The 20,000-nt window shown below is 46.1% G+C and overlaps 1 protein-coding gene across 1 annotated transcript in view; it reads left to right on the top strand.

Annotated features, from left to right (window-relative positions):
• The window catches only part of LOC139756069 (protein turtle homolog B-like), a 176,203-nt gene that overhangs the window by 59,644 nt on the left and 96,559 nt on the right, over positions 1–20,000 (top strand).

The raw sequence follows: 20,000 nt of genomic DNA, 5'->3' as shown, positions 1-20,000 counted from the left end.
ACACACACACACACACACACACACATGGAAAAGAATGACTAAGGTTCTATACGGTTAATGTGAAACTTAACCTTAAGAAGTTGCATGACAGAGACTGTTCAAAGAGATGGGGGGCTCAACAAGTGTAAAACATCCTCCCTGTCAAGTACAAGTAGCACGTAATTACACACACAAAGAACAGACACACAGGGTACATAGAAGGACAACAAAGATGGTACCTGAATCAAGAGGTGCCGAATTACAAGGGAAAGATAAGGTTCCCACCATGAAAGGGTGACCTGAGCACAACCTTCATGTGTTTTAATCCAGTCTCCCCTACTAAGTTGCTACCAGATCCCACCGTCCTCAACTTCGACCATTTATGTCCTGAGAATGTATCCTTCAACACCTTTAATCTACCTCGTCCTAGACCTTCAAGTAGGTCATTTCCCTCATAGTATCTATGCTGAAGAACTTGTCTTTAGAGTCACTTTAGATGTCCACTTTTTGCACCTGCAAGGTAGCAGAGAGAGTCAGTTTCTTCCCACATGTTTTAACACAGATGATCCGTTCGGATCCCGTACCTCCACCTCTCTCACCTCCCGTCACTCCTCTATTTTCAACACCACCATTTCTGCTGCCTGAGTCTGGCTTTCCTTTTTTTTTTTTTTTTCAATTTCCGCAGTGGTTGACCAGGCCAGTGTCCCATGGTTTATGATTGCTTTCAGGATTGAATTATATTTGATAGCTCTCTCTCTCTCTCACTCACACATTTTATGCTTTAAGAGAGAAAATAGTCTGACGGCAACTGAGGTGAAGAAAATTTCTCTTTAGCTTTTGTTTTTTTCAATAGACTTCGCTTCGAGGACCTGCGTTGGACGCAGTGGTTTTAAAGCACATTGATTTAGTCCAGCCCTCGACCCCACAGTGGTCAACTGTCCCCACTAAAGCTGACGACCATAGCTTCTCTCTCTCTCCAGTTCCTGAGTCAAACTTTGGGACTCAAATGGGTGTGACCAAGACTAGCTCCGGAAGGGAGGACATACGGTCTACCCCCCGTTTGGCCAAGATGCTGGAAACGAGCTCTCCGTCCGACCAGGAAACCATGGGCACTACTCACGGGAATGGTTGTCGTTCTTTCCTCATTTTCTACGAGTGTTTTCATCCTCCGTCATCAGATGAAGGAACGCCTGGTGCTCCAGTTAGCAACGTCGTTTTCAGAGTATGGCGCTGAAGAGGCTAATCTTGCTACGCTACCGCTGCCAATCACGGTTGAGGATGACAAGAAGTCAACTCCAGGCGTTCTAAGCTTCGGCCTCGTCCGTAGTATCCACAACGTTAACGACCGTCACAGTTAACGATGATGCTGGGATTGCCTCCTCGTCCAGAGCTCCAGTTGCTTGTGCCCGCATCATTACGGCGTCGTCCTTAGTTCCTCAATTGTTCTCGGCCCCTCTGGTCTCCTCCCTGACAAGTGCTGTGTCCACACTGCTTATGAAGCCCCCGACTTCCCCCTCCGCCCGGGGCCTGAACGAGACCTACCTCCGTCATCAGGGATTTTGATCTGGCTGAAATGCATCTGCACAGACGGAGTCGAAGACGTGTTTGAGGTTATTGGTCTTCGTGGTCAGCTGGTTTTGGCAGAATACTTGGGCTTGTTTAATTCGCCTCTGGTAAGCTTCTTCCTCCTCCTCCACTGCTTAAAGATTCCCTCCTCAAGCTCCGTGATAAAATGTTTATTCAAGAGGGTGGGAATTCGCGGCTCGTCCCAGAAGACGGTAACTCCTCCGAACAACTGGCGTAAGATTCTAACGAATGGCCCTCATGACTTCCTGGCGAGGAAAGAAAGAGAGAGAGAAAAAAAAAAGACAGACATAAATAGCAGCTGTGAGAGGAGACTGTTCCGAGTACAATCTGTCTACGTAGGGACAAGGAAAACAGACATCTTGCTATTGCGAAACCAGAGAGTTCCCGGGAAAATTCCGGGTGGAAATCTGTCTATGTAGGAGCGAATTATCCAGACAAGTCACTCCAAGGGAGTCTACATTTCCCAGCTACGGGATGTAACTTAGCCACTGGCTGCAGGACACTTCAGCAAGGTCCTAGGTATCACCCGGACTCTTCATTAGGAACAGGTCTTGAGGTCATGATAATAATGACACACCTCTTGTGTGCGGGGGATAAAGAATACGACCCGGCGCAGCTCCTGTCTGTCTGTCGGAGAAGGGAACTTTATAAAGAGACACAGAAGAAGGAGGACGGGAAGTACTCGCTTCCTGTATCATCATTTTCTAAACGAAGAAGCAGACGAAGGAGCAAAGCGAAGCGAAGTTCATGATGCTACCCAAGTAAAAAGGCGAATACTTAAACACACACACACACACACACACACACACACACACATATATATATATATATATATATATATATATATATATATATATATATATATATATATATATATACATACACGCGCGTGCACAGGTAAAGTTCCACATCTACTTGAATCTATAGATTCAATTGGTTCCGTACCAGTGATTATCCTTACTGTCCCATCCCGGCCACAATCCCGTCCCACGGGAAATACCCGAAACTTAGCCAGGCTGGGATAGTGAGGTTCTTCCACCAGGAGACTCGGCACAAAACAGACTCCCGCCGTTGGCCACTAAATGGAAACTTTCTTCTTCTTCTTTTTTATTTTTTTTTGGGGGAGGGGGGGGGCGAAGAAAACCTTTTTTTTTTCCCAGTTTTTGTTTCGGGAGCCACACACGTCTTTCCCCTGAAGAAAGAGGAATTAAGAAACTCCTCTCCCTCCTGATTTTTCTTCTGGCCTCGAGAGGGAGTAGAAAGGGGTGTGGACCTAGAGGACCCGAGGGGTTGGAGGTGGGGGTAAGGGGAAGGGAATGGGGGGGAGGGAGAGGGGTAGTATCAGAGAGAGTTGGAGATGGGGAAGGAGAAAGGGTTGGGGGGGTTAGGTAGCAGAGCCACTCTCCACTAATTACACTCTCCTAATCTAATCAAAATTCCGATGATAATCCGAACTTAATCTGAAGGCTCGTTTGATTTGCTTACCACTGTAACTGCCCGACGTACTGTGCCGGTTTTACTCTCTCTCTCTCTCTCTCTCTCTCTCTCTCTCTCTCTCTCTCTCTCTCTCTCTCTCTCTCTCTCTCTCTCTCTCTCCCTCTCTCTCTCTCTCTCTCTCTCACTCTCTGGTGTTCAGCTGGGCAGTTCCTCACTGGAGTGTCAAGACTCTCAGTTCGGGAGCGGGGCGCTGCGGACGCGGTGCCTTGTTGGCAAGTTGCAAATTCGCTTGCCATCCACAGATGCTCTTTGCACCACCAGCTGATTTAACTCTCCCCCCCACAACACACACACACACACAAACGAGCAATTCGCATCGTCTTGATGATAAACCCCCGAGTTAACTCGCTCCAGCTGATACCACCCTTGCTCCCGCCCGGGTCCCAGACGCCCTCCTGAGCTACGAATGAAGACGAAGAGCCTGGTAAAGTGACTTATAACTTCGCCTCTTGTCCTGTTATGAAATGGATAAAGAACACGACCATTATGTTTTCAGCATCAGTTGGGCATTCCTGGAATATGCTAATTTCCATCTAAGCCGATGTAAATGGGAACTATGAATAGCAGTAACCTCTTCACTATCAGGCCCGTGGGCGATCATTTCCACCGGGTTAATATCTTCGCTAGTATCCGTCCGTGTCCAGACCCCAGAACTTGGAGGTTTGGTCGCTGGGATGTACCAACGCTGCCCTAAGCTTTATTTTCCCAGCGAATGTGGGCGTTATTCAGCAATCGACGGCAGTATCATCAGTATTTCATCTGTGACGAAGGCGTGCCTCGTAGTCACTCAGGGGCGAGTGAGAGAGGGGGGGAGGAGAGAGTCAATTCCTCCCATGCGGGGCAACGACCTGGAGGCACAGCTAAGCAAGGCAGCAGCAACAGCAGCACTTCGCCTTATTTTCCCCTCGGCTGCTACATATTCATGTGTCACACCCACACGTTCCTGCGCGTATCTCCTCTTTTTTTTCCCTCCTTTTTTTTTCATACACTCGAATATTTTTCCGCACAAACGGTGGGTTATTATTTTTTCCTCCCACCACTCCCTCACCCTCCCCCGGCATCTGAGGCTGGGAAAATATACAACTGAAAAATGTTGATATACATAACCTGCGTGCTTCTCCTCCGGCCGGCCTCTGCCCGGTTCCGGTAGCGCACGCCTCACTCCCTCGCTTTAACACAGTTTGGTGTTATCTGCTGTTTACCCAAGTGGGACTTCTCTGGTGCAGTACTGGTCCTCCTCCTCCTACTCCTCCTCCCCTCTCTCTCTCTCTCTCTCTGTTCGTGTGTGTGTGTGTGTGTGTGTGTGTGTGTGTGTGTGTGTGGTGTGTGTGTGTTTGTGCTTGTGTGTGTGTGTGTGTGTGTGTGGTTACTATTTGTGTCTTATGGTAAGAGAGTATTCACACTCGTGGCGCCCCGTCTCTTATCCTTCTATATGTACCATGTCTAGTTACTCTTTGAAACACACATACCCACCCCAACCTTAAGCCAAGAACTCGATTATCGACGTCCGTTAAGACGGGGAAGAACAGCTGGGTTGGCTGTGAACAGAGCGCCACGCCCAGGACTTGAACCTTGGAAACACAGCGCATCTATATTTCTTACCACAGTCATCAAGGCCGTCAGCGTGAGACTACATCCACCAACCGAAATCTCTAACACCTTCTTCAGGGGTTAAGGATAATTACCTTCTTGTAATTACCAACTTGTATTGTATGGGGACGGAACTGTACACTTGTGGGTTCCCCATCTCTTGGACATTTTCTAATATTTTACCACGTTTTGAAACTTCTGTATGCTGTCTGCATCAACCTAATCCTCTTCCAGTTTACTTCACTCATCCACCGCTCTTGTATGATTAAAAGTACTTCTTTTCATCTTGTTTAGCAAGATTCTTGCTTTATTTCATACCATGTCCTCTGGTGGTCCTACCCCTACATGTTTCGTCTGAATTTTGATACCATCTTTGTTATCCTCCTCTGGACCCTCACTAATGGTCCTTTGTGCTTCTCTCGGTACGGGGACCAAAGTAATTTCTTACGTTAACTGAAATGGCGTGTACAACTGTATGCTCTTATCTGGGCCATGTCATTAACACACTATGTGTGTATATATATATATAGGATAGGGGATAGGGGAGAAAGAATACTTCCCACGTATTCCCTGCGTGTCGTAGAAGGCGACTAAAAGGGAAGGGAGCGGGGGGCTGGAAATCCTCCCCTCTCATTTTTTTTTTTTTTCCAAAAGAGGGAACAGAGAAGGGGGCCAGGTGAGGATATTCCCTCTAAGGCCCAGTCCTCTGTTCTTAACGCTACCTCGCTAATGCGGGAAATGGCGAATAGTATAAAAGAAAAAAGAATATATATATATATATATATATATATATATATATATATATATATATATATATATATATATATATATATATATATATATCCAGCCTAAGTCAGGTACCCATTTTATCGACCAACCCCTTGGAGAAGATGAACAGCTGGGTTGAGTTTAGACTGACTGCCACAACAAAGATTCAAACCCATGCGATCGACCCCGGGCGTCCCGCGCATGCGTCAACGACCAGCAACGCTAAGCGCTACACCGGGAGTCCATAAGAGAGATAGAATTCTAATCTTGTCGTGAAGGAGAATATGAACAACTTGCAGAATATTTTCTTATCCATATACTTGAATGCGACCCTAATGCGATTCTAATATCTGTCAACACAAAATTTGTCTCCTTTAGTCTCCTCATGCGAGACTGGAGGCAGATTAGGGAAGAAGTAATCTCCAAGTCCTCCTCATATTGCAGATTGCAGAAGTGTATTTCATGCTGGGTAATATATATACTGAGGTCTTCCAATGTGTACGAACCTTATTGCTCTCCATTTCCCCGTGGCTTCATATCATCAGCCATGCATCACACTAACTTTTCAATCCAAGTCCCTGATGTAAAACTGTTGCAATCCTTCTCAATTTTTCACTTTCCCTCATTACCTTTGCATAATCTACACTACATATTCAAGTAGGAGACCTTCTCCTCAAGCAACCTTATCGATTTAGATCAAGTAGAGTAAGAGCCCCCACAGCTGAACCCCGTGCTGTACTCCAGTAGTGACCTCCACCCACTTCGAAAAGGCTTCTCCGACATGCGTTCTCTGTTCCCGTCCACTAAGATGATCTATCCACTGAAGGAGACTCCAATCTATTCCTGCCTAGTGACCCGAACGTCTTAATCAGATTCCCATGGGGTGTGTGTGGCGTCAAATGCTTTCTGGCAGTCCAGATACACGAGTCTTGTTAAAAGATTAGAGAGAATATCTAACAATAATGAGATTCTCACCGGCCTGCCTAGTATATTTTCGTTCTTGTTCTAATTTCTTGTGGAAGAGTGAAACTCAGATCCCCAGAGTTCATTCTAACCGAAGAGTTTAAAAGATGAGGAGATGACACGGTAAGCAATGCTACATAACCTGGACTCCATCCCATCTACGGGCGATGAAGTCCCAGCTTGCGGACCTGAGCTGTGTGTGTGTGTGTGTGGAGGTGTTCTTAACGCTAAGCAGGTTTACTCTCCATGAGTCAGGAAGGTCGGAGAAATAGTGAACCGGCGAGAAAATGCTCTTCTCTGCTGCTAGGTATATCTGACCCAATTCTCGTTAATTCAAAGGTGTTGGCTGCCTGTCAAAAAGTGGATGGCAACGCTTGTGAGGATCAAAAGCCGACAATTCTTCATCATAAGTATGATTCAAATTCCTCGATTGTTGTGTATTCTTAAAGGCAAATATATCTAGACAGAGTTTCAATCTGCCATTAGAGGTAAGAGCAACAATAAGACGCACTTAACAAGAGCTTGGATGCTCATTAAATTAGATAGGCTTTGGTCTTTAACAATTCACACACACACACACAGAGAGAGAGAGAGAGAGAGAGAGAGAGAGAGAGAGAGAAAACGTGTATATATGTGCACATATGAGAGTAAAACACGTGGTAAATATACAAAGTTAAGATACGAGGCATTTCAAGTCTACGTAAAAAATCAGAAATCCTCCGTAACACACAGTTAGTAATTACACACACACACACACACACACACACAAAAGGTACCCCATCAACTTAGAATTGAAAGAAATGTTGATAACTACACAGCTTTTTCAACAGCCACGATTTTTCGTGTTACATCCCTCCTCACCGTCTTCAAATACTTATAAAGTAATTCCAGAATGTTAAGAATACATTCCTGAGTAAGGAATAGAAAAGAAACAAAAGGCAGCAGCTCAACAACGTGAAATGTGACTCAGGAAAGTGACAACTGTAAGTGCGGACGCCAAATGTTTCACTGTAAACAGAGTGAGCCTGAGTTGTGGACATGGAGTGGTGGTGTTGAGTCAGACGACATGTGTACGAAAGTACCTGAGTCACCCCATAACACTGTGAGTAGTGGAGGTTAGGTGGGGGGAATGGGTTGGTGATGCCAGAAGAGCAATTTAGAATTGGCAAAAAAAAGACACAAACTGTCTCTTGACATATGATCAAAATTCCGACATGTCCATCAATTTCACTCAAGGTCAAGTCATTTCGGTGTTCAGATCATGCGAGCAGGCAAGACACATCTATCCTTAGGTATTACGTACGACGATCATCATTGTGTTATTTCGGGGATTAATGTAATGAACAAGTAAAACCTGTCAAGCAATTACACAGCAGTAATTCCCAAATCAGAGAAGCGTTTATTCATTCATCAGTCGATACCAAAATCAAGGGTTTCGGTCAGCCAAAGCCCGTGCCAAAGGGACGGGATTGCGACACGGCGTGTACTGCTTCCTATAACTATGCCATCGAGTAGGCCAAAGTCAGTGCCAGGGCTGGATTTAGACACGCCGTTTATTGACCCATAACCGAAACCCTTCAAGTTGGCTTCGTTGGAAGCGGAATGGGACAATCGATGGCCGACTTCGCCGGGTGGGTTTCCGCGTCCTGCAGTGCGTCTGAGTGACTGAATTAAATGATTTGTCGTCACATGATGTCAGAGACTCTTACTGACGGCAGAGTCTGCGTTCGGACGAGTGGGCCCGGTCTGGAAGGCGCTAAATACTTGACACATCCCTCGGTGTTACACATTTCAGTTGATTGTGATTAGAGAGGAAAAAAAAAAAGTGTAGTACATGAAGAAAAACAGGCAGACAAATACAGAGAAATCCAGAGAAATATATAGACAAATAGATAGATAGATAGATAGATAGATAGATAGAGAGAGAGAGAGAGAGAGAGAGAGAGAGAGAGAGAGAGAGAGAGAGAGAGAGAGAGAGAGAGAGAGAGAGAGACGAATACCACTCTCCTCATTTGCAAGAGAGGGGCCATGCATGCATGTAGATACACATAAACATTAATAGGTATTAGCGCAGTCCAATATCTCTTTGTCCTTTTTTTTCCCCCCTCGGAGAATAATGGTTTGCTCTGTTGCTGCAACACGCTAATCACAATTTTTACACTGGTATTCATATATTCCATACATATACATACACAGTAAATGGATATCAAACGTTCAGTTTGAAAAAATAAAAATCATTCGGAATATGGATAAGCAGTAAACCAATACATGTGACAAATTTAGCGACCCCTCTCATGGGAAGATGAACGGCTGGGTTGACTGTGGGTCAACTGCTATAACTGGGATTCGAACCTAAACGCTGGGGGTAGGGACCGCCAAAAGAGCTTCACGGTCAATAACGCTCACCGCAACACCACGGAGGTCCGTAAACGTGTTAAACCAGTGTGTTGGGAGATGACTGCTTGTTGTCCGGCCTCACCCAAAGGGTTAACCTTCCGAAAACTTAGTTTGGAAGGATTTAGAATCTTAAGAAAGGTGAGGGAACCCTTGTGACCACTGGATTCGCTCCGACGCTATCCAGTGCCACCGAGCGGGAAATCCTGTCGCGGGCCTTGTCCTGCAGAAACACAACGGTCAACCTCGAAGAGAAGAAAAAAACACATATTTCCATTCGCATATCGATCGACCAGGTTTCTGACCCGTTCGCCATTCTTACGTGACCGAGGCAGACCTTGTGTAAGTGTCCTTCCTTATAACGCTCCTTTGGCTGGGTGATGAAGGGGACACAAGTGATAGGAGGTGTGGTAGAAAGACTGTGGGAAGGATCGTCGTCAGTCAAAAGAGACATGGGAAGAGGTGATGGGGAAAGAGGTTGTCGGAGGGAAAGGGAAAGGTAAGGGAAAAAGGTGATGGGGGAAAGAGGTTGTCTGTGAGGAGGAGAGGGCCTAGACAGATGTCATGGTGAGGGGATGACAGGAGGTCGAGGATTGGACAGGAGGCCGACGGGTAACAGCGAGGAGGGAATGATGGGATATGGGCTGAACTCCGGGGAGCTTAGCCGCTGAGAGACAAGGTTTAGGAGCGAGCTAAGCACGTACGATCAGAGAGGGAGTGAGTGGGAGTGAGTGGGAGGATGATGAAAGATGGCCGTCATTCCTTCCCTCGTCTGGGTAGAGGACGGTGATACTTGGTTCGTCATCTCAGAAAACAGTGAGCGATGGTTGCAACCTCACTGAGAGAGAGAGAGAGAGAGAGAGAGAGAGAGAGAGAGAGAGAGAGAGAGAGAGAGAGAGAGAGAGAGAGAGAGAGAGAGAGAGAGAGAGAGAGAGAGAGAGAGAGAGATTCTCCTCAAACCGGAAACAGACGGTGGTGGCGACGGGGAGGACACTGGGCTATGTAAAATGTACGTAGACAGCAAGAGGCGGGAGGGAATGTGGTGGTCTTCAGCAAGCGTACTGGTCCGGGAGGAGGAGGAGGAGGGTGAGGAAGGATGGCTAATGGAGCTTGGGATTTACGATGATAAAACGGGATACCTACATGAGGGAGCTACGGACGCCAGGCTACGATGATCCCGGTGGAACACGGAAAAACGTAGGAGTGTGACGGTGCGAGTCTACAAAAGCGAGGCGCTGTGAAATCCTTGGATTCTGAACGCGTGGGACTGTGAACATATGAGGACTGTGAACGTGTGGGGCTGTGAATGTGTGCACTGTGGGTCTGTGAACATACGGGATTATGAACGAATGAGACTGTGAACGTACGAAATATAAACTCGGTAAATTGTGAATTGTTTAAGAATATGAATGAAGTGGTATAGGAACGTATAGGATTGCGAAGGAATGGATAGAAACTTGGGAGTTTGAAAATTAACTTATGGAAATACGAACATTTGGGAATGTGAACGTGTATGAACGATGATAGTATCGGAATATAAACGAACAATAAAATGCATTAGGGTTGAAGCATGCGGCAACAAGAACATGAATATAGATGGCTTGGTTACTTACAACTTAGGGCAAACTTTCTACTGAAGAGTTTCATATATATATACGCACCCATTTAACTGAAGAAACGTGCGTCATGAGCACGATAATACAGACTCCTGTCTCTCACACTGACAAAGAATTCATAGATATACAGGCAAACTTTCGCCCTAGATAGTAACCCACAACTGATCACAAGACAACAGATCAGTCTACGATAAACACAACATATTCACACCACCATAGAAGAGACCCTGGCAAAGCTCAAAGATACAGACAGGTAATAGGGACTCGTCGAACACCCGTCACTCGATCTCGGGTCAGCTCACCTGAGATGAGATCTTTAAACAAGACACGAAGCTGAAATGATCTACTCAGGGAAAGAACCGCTGGCAGTGGGACCTGTGTGTATGTGTGTGTGTGTGTGTGTGTGTGTGTGTGTGTGTGTGTGTGTGTGTGTGTGTGTGTGTGTGTAAAGTGACGGAGACGAAATGTTGGGGATTTAATCAAATGCGTCGACAGAGGATACGGGCTGCTGGACAAGGAGATGATGATACATCTACATTATGGATGCTAGGGGTGAGGGGGAATTAAAGTGGAGACCATGACGAGTGGCAGACGGGGATTAGGGAGAACGGAGGCAGAGGAAAAGAGTTAAAACAGGGCTGTGAGGGAATTAGTAGACGCTATTGTGGATTACAGAGCGACAGGATAATGAAGAGGCAGTGACAAAGATGGTGATGGATGACCGGGGTAACGATGGAGGAATAATACGTACGCATATAGGAAGGGATACGACAATGATGGTGATAGATGAGAGGAGTAAATATGGAGGCATGATAAGTACGTATATACCAGGGGATATGACAAGGAAGGAGGAAGATGACAGGAGTAAATATGGAGGCATGATAAGTACGTATATACCAGGGGATATGACAAGGAAGGAGGAAAATGACATGAGCAAATATGGAGGCATGATAAGTACGTATATACCAGAGGATATGACAAGGAAGGAGGAAGATGACAGGAGTAAATATGGAGGCATGATAAGTACGTATATACCAGAGGATATGACAAGGAAGGAGGAAGATGACAGGAGTAAATATGGAGGCATGATAAGTACGTATATACCAGAGGATATGACAAGGAAGGAGGAAGATGACAGGAGTAAATATGGAGGCATGATAAGCACGTATATACCAGGGGATATGACAAGGAAGCAGGAAGATAACAGCTATAGAGATGGAGGCATGAAAAGTTCGTATATAGGAAGGGATGTGATGAGGATGAAGACAGACGACAGGAATACAGATGGTGGGCATCGTAAGTATATTCAAGAAATTCTAAGAGGTGCAGACCTGGATACTGATCATACTTTAAAGACGAACTTGAGAGAGAGAGAGAGAGTGAGAGAGAGAGAGAGAGAGAGAGAGAGAGAGAGAGAGAGAGAGAGAGAGAGAGAGAGAGAGAGAGAGAGAGAGAGAGAGAGAGAGATATCTGGCAGGTCTCACACAGTGTGTGATGTGTTGATAATTAATACCGTTATGAGAGGCGTCGGGGAAGGAAGGTAAGAGTCTATTACTTCATGCAAGAGAAGGTGATCATGACTGATGAAGATTTACGAGACACAAAATGAAGGAACGTCTTCTGGAAGAGACAGAGAGGAAAAAAATGAGTCAAAAGAAGATCTAGAGTAAAGATCCTAGCACGTACTGGAATCAGTAAAGTCAGGTAGGGAGTCAGGAGCCTCCATCCACAGCACGAAGCTCGGGTACAAAGTCCTTTTACGGACGACGCAGGTAAGAGAGAGTACTACAAATGAGATCTCAGAATATGCATTGAAGACTTGTGCCATCGGGGTAGACACGGTCTGCCGTAAATGATAAATAAACCCGGTGATGAACAGAATATGTATAAGGCTGCCAGCTGATTACACACCTGATTCTCAAAAGTCTCGAAGGTACGTACTATTTACTTGGTCCGTTAAGGAGAGAGAAGATATGGGTGCTGGGAAATGATGAGACGAAGCTTTTGAAAACAGCCTGTCGCGGATTGGAATGATGAGGAAACGATGATACGAAGCTTTGAAACAAGGGTCGTGAGTTATAAACACGAGAACTGAACGAGGCTTTGAAACGTGGGTCATGGATTATAATAAACACGAGAACTGAACGAGGCTTTGAAACATGGGTCGTGGGTTAGGACCACATGAGAACTGAATGAGGCTATGAAACATGGGTCGTGGGTTAGAACCACATGAGAACCGAACGAGGCTTTGAAACGTGGGTCGTAGGTTAGTGACTGCATGAGAAGATGATAGTGGGAACGGGTTACAGGATCGCTGGGAGTGGATCAGAAGGTGGAGCAAGGTGAGGTCCACTGGTCGGGAGGGGAGGGGAGGGTGGGTAACGAAAGGTCGACAGTGATAAAAAAAAAAAGGGTCGATGAGGAGAGAAGACTGGCGGACCTGTTATATATTAATCAGCCTGAGTCCGGCGAACAGTGAGGGGTCTTCCTATCACTTCAGCTCTCCTAATGAATGGTACGGGTCGCAGACCACTCTACCTCTTCGTACCTCGAACAGCTCGTTCGCCAGACACACGCAACTGGTCGCTGATCAGTCTGTAAGCTCGAGGACCGAGCAAACAGCCCCTTTCCAGCGGCTCTTTTAGTGGACGACTGTCCACCCCTCATCCCCACCTATCAGTAACAGGCGTCCGGGGGCCGCCACCCTACCGGGGGTATGTGATGGAGAGCTTCCATCTCCACCTCTTTCTTATTACCCGTGATTTAACGTGTTGTTGTGCCCGGTGACGTACAACGGGGGGAATAAGGGTGAGGTGAGGGGAGGGAGGTGAGGCAGGCCGCAGGGGAGTGGTAAGAAGGGGAGATTCTATTGACCCATAGCGGGCTGGGGTGAGGGGCGTGGCGCGGGCTGGGTGTGTGTGTGTGTGTGTGTGTGTGTGTGTGTGTGTGTGTGTGTGTGTGTGTGTGTGGATCGGGTGGGGCTGCAGGTAGGTAGGACGTGGCACACTATTAAATATTCACCTGCAAAGCTTTCGAAAGCTCCTTGCTCGAAGCATAATAGGAAGAACGTATGTATCCATTCAGGTTCTTTTTTTCTATCTTAATGATTTGTGGTGACGCTGACTGTCGGCTGTGTTGATGCTGATGATTGGCTAGCCTTGTTAACGGCCATGGATGTAAATAGCCAATGACGTTAACAGCCAGTGATAAGCACCGAGGGAGGGAGGGTGAAGGGGTTCATGTTCCTCCAGCATGGGATTATCAATATTCTCGGGCGTGTCAGTCTCAGTGTTAAGGATCAGGTAGACTCATTCACTCTACAATGATAATCGTCAGTTGATCTGACAGGCGTTCCGGCCGGCCTCGTCTCGTTCTTGGCGTCATCATCATCTCTCTCTCTCTCTCTCTCTCTCTCTCTCTCTCTCTCTCTCTCTCTCTCTCTCTCTCTCTCTCTCTCTCTCTCACCTCCTCCGGTGGAGTTTAGGGATCAAATCCATTCCATCCATTTCGCAAGAATCTCACGAAAACGGGAAAAGAACTTCAGAGTAAAAGCTTGAGCCACGGGTTCTGCAGGTCCATCTTCCTCCTCGACCACTTCACGTCACTTCGTCCACCTCCCCATGTCATTTCCCCGCCGCTGCTGCTGCTGATGATGATAAGGGCGGATGGTGGGGATAACGAAAGTTACTAGCAGTAACGGCAGAGATAAAACTTATCAGTGTATGCATTGAGGGATAGCAGCAGAAGGCAATGAAAAGAATGAACCAAAAAAAAAAAAAAAAAGAAAGAAGGGACAGAGAAAAGGCAAGAACGCTAGGGGTAAAGAAAGAGAGAAAATGCAACATTTTGAGAGAGAGAGAGAGAGAGAGAGAGAGAGAGAGAGAGAGAGAGAGAGAGAGAGAGAGAGAGAGAGAGAGAGAGAGAGAAGGGGGGGAAGAGAAGGGGAGGGAAGAGAGGGGTGGGAGCACAGCCAGCCGACACCTGCAGGAGAGAGGGGCAGTGCCTCATCCCGAGCTCTCCTGTGAGTGCAGCAGCAGCAGTGGAGGGGGGAGCTGGAAATCCTCCCCTCCCGTTTTACCTTTTCCAAAAGAAGGAACGGAGAAGAGGGGCCAAGTGAGGATAGTCCCTCGAAGGCTCAGTCCTCTGTTCTTAACGCTACCTCGCTAACATGGGAAATGGCGAATATGTATGGAAATATATATATATATATATATATATATATATATATATATATATATATATATATATATATATATATATATATATATATATATACAACATGTGAAGGTGAGGACAGATGGAAGGAGGCTGAAAGACTGTAAGCATTACACGCCTGGCGGCGCTCTTCATGTAAGAACATCTGCCATCTGATCCATTCCGGACAAAATGTATTTCCCTCGCATGAAGGCGCGCGCCGTAGAGAATACCTGCTCGCTGAGGGCACGCAGCAGTACGTGCTCCAGAATCTAAATATTGGCGTGGGACTTCACTCAATACGGTGAGGGAGGAGGAGGGAGGGAAAGTCTCAGCGGGACCCCGAGCATACGACGGAGCGTAGCTGAGGCCGCGTCACACTTCCAATGAATACTTGATAGATCTCCTTCCCGAACTGTTTCTGGCCCGTATGTCACCCCCTCCACACACACACACACACACACACACACACACACACACTTGAAGGAGCGTAAAGAACCAACAGAGAACGGTAGAGGGGCGGGCAATAAAGATGGCACTAAATTCAAGAAAGATGACTTATAGCGAGAGGTTAGAGAGGCTATAGATTTGCAAACCACCCAGGAGCGTCGCCGAGTTAGGGGGGGGGAGTTGACTTGATCAAATCGTTCACATTTTTAGAGCCATTTTCATGAACGTCAACAGTTAGCGTTCCTGACCATGACGCATTCATGGACCGGCCCAGGGCCGAGCGCATAGGTTCGAATCCTGGTTGCGGCAACTGGTCCACAGGTAACTCAACTGTTCATCCGCTGTTAAGGGTTGGTCGATAAAATGGGTACCTGGCTCAGGCTAGATGTGTGTGTGTGTGTGTGTGTGTGTGTGTGTGTGTGTGTGTGTGTGTGTGTGTGTGTCTGTGTGTGTGTGTGTAGCGTTAATAAGATGGCCTTCATTCGGGTCTCAGCTGCCCCGTGCCGTCTCGGCTAACATAAAAAAAAACTCTTCGAAAGATGCAAGGACAAAACAACCCAATGCCAATGCATGAACATCAGCAACACACTTTTGCTGAAAAAAAACAAACAAAAGACGTCAAGAGGTAACATATTCACAGCGTAAGAGTCGTGGATGCATGGAACAGGGTCATGAAACTGTGAATATGGACAGCATACACACATTTAAGAAGATGTGTGATAAAAGAAAGAGTTTAAGACACGGGGTCCCCCCCACGAGTGAAGGCAGAACTCCCTCCCACAAGAGTATATGATACTAACATTTGTATAAACACAACAACTCCCTCCCCATAAAGTATAAGCTGATACTGTCACATGTATAGACACAGAGACGGTCGTATCATAGATAAACGTACGCACGTATATATCCATGCGTTGTTGAGAATTTGACCCAAGTGACTACATGTCTATCCTTAATAAATCATGAAATACTGTCATTAAACGTACGGCATATGATATAATGTGACGACAAGCGATCTAAATGAAAAAAAAATGCGTTTTGTTTTCTTTTTTATCTCTGTGCTAAGTCATAAATAGATTTTGTCATAAGAGTCATATTTTACGCAAAAGTAATCAAAATGAGAGCGGGATGTGATCACATTTAATGACCAACGGTGATTTGTTTCGCTGTACGTTAAAGGTTTGAGATCCAAAAGCCACTCGTCACACCACGTCCCTTCGTAATGTACTAAAACACACCGTAACTTAGTGTTACAGATGAGCCGTCTGCGATAGAACTATCTATGTATGGACAGAAGCCTACAACTCCCTCCCTTGTTGCCTCAGCTCCCTCCCTTGTTGCCTCAACTCCCTCCCTTGTTGCCTCAACTCCCTCCCTTGTTGCCTTTGTTTTTCAGCCTCTTCCTTCTTAATACTATTATTCAGGTATTCACAAATGGATCACGAACACTCTGGGACCACGAAGAAAGAGCATAATTCAGTTGGATAAGGAAGTGTCACACTGACGCAGCTTGAGGTAACTTGGAGGTGGCGCTCTGTTTCTGCTGCCGTGTGCCTCTAGGGGAGGCAACGTGACATATCTGCCCCTGCTACATAAAGGGCCTCAAGGCTGGGGAACAACGTGATATATCTAACCCTGCTATTCAAAGGGTCTCAAGGGTAGGGAAGCAACGTGATATGTCTGCCCCTGCGACTCGTAAGGCCTCAAGGCTGAGGATAAAGGTGATGTATCTGCCCATATCACTCAAAGGGCCTTAAGGCTAGGGAGCAACATGATAGGTCTGCCTTAGTACTCAAAGGCCTCAAGGCTGAGTCTGAGCTCAATGAAACTGCAACATCTCACCTTCTTCACCGTCACCGTAGTCATCTTCTCTACCCTCAAGGCATCAAATCGAAATCACCGCTATAGCCATCACCCTCACCATCATTTTCATCACCAGAATGGCCATCAGCCTCACTCTCATCGCAGCGATAACCTTCATCACCATCACAGTCAACATTTTCCTCACCTTCGCTGGCAACAGAGAACCCTGTACCCTGTACCCACAAGCTGTCGTCAGTCTAGGAGTAGCCTAATCACACTAGCCTTTACAAACAGCATCCTATACCACAGCCATGCCACTTTGATTGACACAGAAGATCCAATGATTACAAGAGGAGACCCAGTAATTACCAAAAGTCAATAATTACCTCAGGAGTCAGTAATTGTGATAGAAGTTAATAAGTTAATAACTACCACAGAGAAGCTTACAATTACCACTGGAGAGATAGTAATTACCATAAGACATCCAGTAATTACCCACAGAAGTGCCAGTAATCACCAAAGAAGAACAATTGACTACCACAGGAAGGTCAGTAATTATCACAGAAGAACCAGCAATTACCACAAGTGAGCCAGAAAGTATTTCCCCCAAGCGAGCCAGTAACCTGACGAAAATAACAACAGCATTATCTACGGTACAGAGACGTCGTCTTTCGCTGCAACATGCACCCACCTGATGTGTTGGTGTGTTATTTTCGTCATCAAGAACTTCAAGTTTCTCTATGGCAGGATGGTTTTGTCCAAGGCCAAGCCTGATCGTTGTTGGATGTACAAATAGGTATCTCTCCAAGTGGCGTGTGACGCTCTCTTAAAAGAAAATCTTACTTCAATTGCAGTATTCCCGCTCCACCTCATTCTTTCATACTTCTTTCCAAAAGTAAATCTTTCCCTGACCACTTTCCTCGACCACTAGGCCTCTACAGCATCTCTGAATATTTTCTAATTCCGTCTGATCTGCTGTACTTACGACCCAAAATCTGAGTGGCCGAGGGCTGTTATGTTTCGAGTCTAATCTCGACTGATATGAAACATGTGTGATATGTGCTGAATCCGTTCGAACTGATGTGTACCTCACTGGTGTCTGCTGAGCCTATCCCTGCTGCTGCGTATCTCAATGGTGTCTGCTGAACTTATCCTACTGTTGCGTAACTCATTGGTGTCTGTTGAGCCTACCCTTACTGCTGCGTAAATCATTAGTGTCTACTGAACTTATCCTACTGTTGCGTAATTCGTTAGTGTCTGCTGAACCTCTCCCTACTGTTGCGTAACTCAGCGGTACCGGCAGAACCTATCCTTACTGTTGTGTAACAATTGTATATTCTGAACCTACTGCTTCTGTTGCGTAACTCAACGGTACCAGCTGAGCCAATACCCACCTACTGTGTAACACAGTGGTACCAGCTGAGCCAATACACATCTGCTGTGTAACACAGTGGTACCAGCTGAACTAATACCTAATTTCATGCAACTCTATGTGATTATGCAACACTTTTTTTTTTACATAGTGACCGACACAACAAGAGTAAAATATTCCCCAGCCAAGGCCTTGTCGGGTGAAGAGGATAAAATAAGCGAAAAGAGAAAATAAATGTAGGTAATATTCAGGGTTACAGTACACTCTTCAAAGTACAGACGATAAAAGAAGAGGAAAAGACGAGAGGGTGAAGAGAATTCCACAGATTAGCTGTGCGAGGCAAAAAGATACTATAACGGTTAGTCCTGGAGTGGCCAGTCTCCTCACTGAAACTGATGGAAGCAATTCCATACGCGTGTCTTCGGTCCAAGCCTCCTCCTCCTCCTCGGTGACAAGGACACATACAACCAGCTTATGAGAGCAGTGGCCTAATGATTACTCCCGTGTAACCTAAGGGGAACCAACGTAATCTACGCCGTATGTTATCTAACTCATTCGTGTCGGCTGTAGAAATCTATCCTACACGACTGTGAGCTCTCAAAAAAAAAGAAATGTAACTCCTGCAATACAACACAGCAGGTAAACGAGGCCCCTCAAAGGCAAGCCATCCTAGCCACGCGGGTCTCTCAACATAGCAGAAAACGGCATCGACCTCGAGTGCCGAAATAGCAAGATCTACAACACAGCGAAAGAGCGAGATAAATCTCGAAGGCAGAAGAGAACAGCGAAGCATTGGATCAGCTCGGTAAGTGAGAGATGGTAGACCTACTACACAATGAGGAAGCAGGACACGGTGGGACCTTTGTATAATCCCTCAGGGGTAGGAGAGAGAGCTGCAAAAACAGCGGCGGTGATCCAGTGCGAGGAGGAGGAGGAGGAGGAGGAGGAGGAGGAGGAGGAGGAGGAGGAGGAGGAGCAGCAGCAGCAGCAGCAGCAGCAGCAGCAGCGGGAGGAGGAGGAGGAGGAGGAGGAGGAGCTGCAGCAGCAGCAGCAGTAATAATGTAGCTGTGTTTCCTGGGCAGGAAGTAAAGGGGACAACACCGTGCGAATGATAATGAGAGGTCCAGGTAGTGGGTCAGATCCAAAGCTTATTATCTCTCTCTCTCTCTCTCTCTCTCTCTCTCTCTCTCTCTCTCTCTCTCTCTCTCTCTCTCTCTCTCTCTCTCTCTCTCGTCATACCGACATCCCCCGGGGAGGCGAAGGGAAACAATCTATCTTACATCCGTGTTGTACGTGGATATCATTCTCTATGGGCCATTATAAAAGCGTAGAAATAGAAGTGTGTTCAGGACGCCTCCTACTAAGACGAGAGGGTTATTGGAGGAAGGGCTCGGTAACAAGACACACGGGAGTTAACGGAGCGTACAGAGACAATCCGATGATGAACACATGAATGTTATCAAATTCTTAAATTATTCCGATGATAATTCTTTTTTTTTTACTTACGACACAGCCAAAGGTCATGGGAACGTGTTGATATTTCCTTTCCTACTTTCAACAATAATCCGTTTGCTATCATTTGCCTCGGAGAACAATTGTCCATATGTATTTAGGCCACCATTGGAATCGTCCACGTATATATATATATATATATATATATATATATATATATATATATATATATAATGTTCATTAAAATTTCTGGGCATAAACGGCGTCACTTCACTCTGTCTAATTACACGCATTTAGTGCCACTCATTAGCAGAGTTACAAAACCAGCAGAATCA

This window comes from Panulirus ornatus, chromosome 20 (genome assembly GCF_036320965.1).
Source record: "Panulirus ornatus isolate Po-2019 chromosome 20, ASM3632096v1, whole genome shotgun sequence".
Classification (NCBI taxonomy): Eukaryota; Metazoa; Arthropoda; class Malacostraca; order Decapoda; family Palinuridae; genus Panulirus; species Panulirus ornatus.
This window is presented reverse-complemented; position numbering and strand designations above follow the sequence as displayed.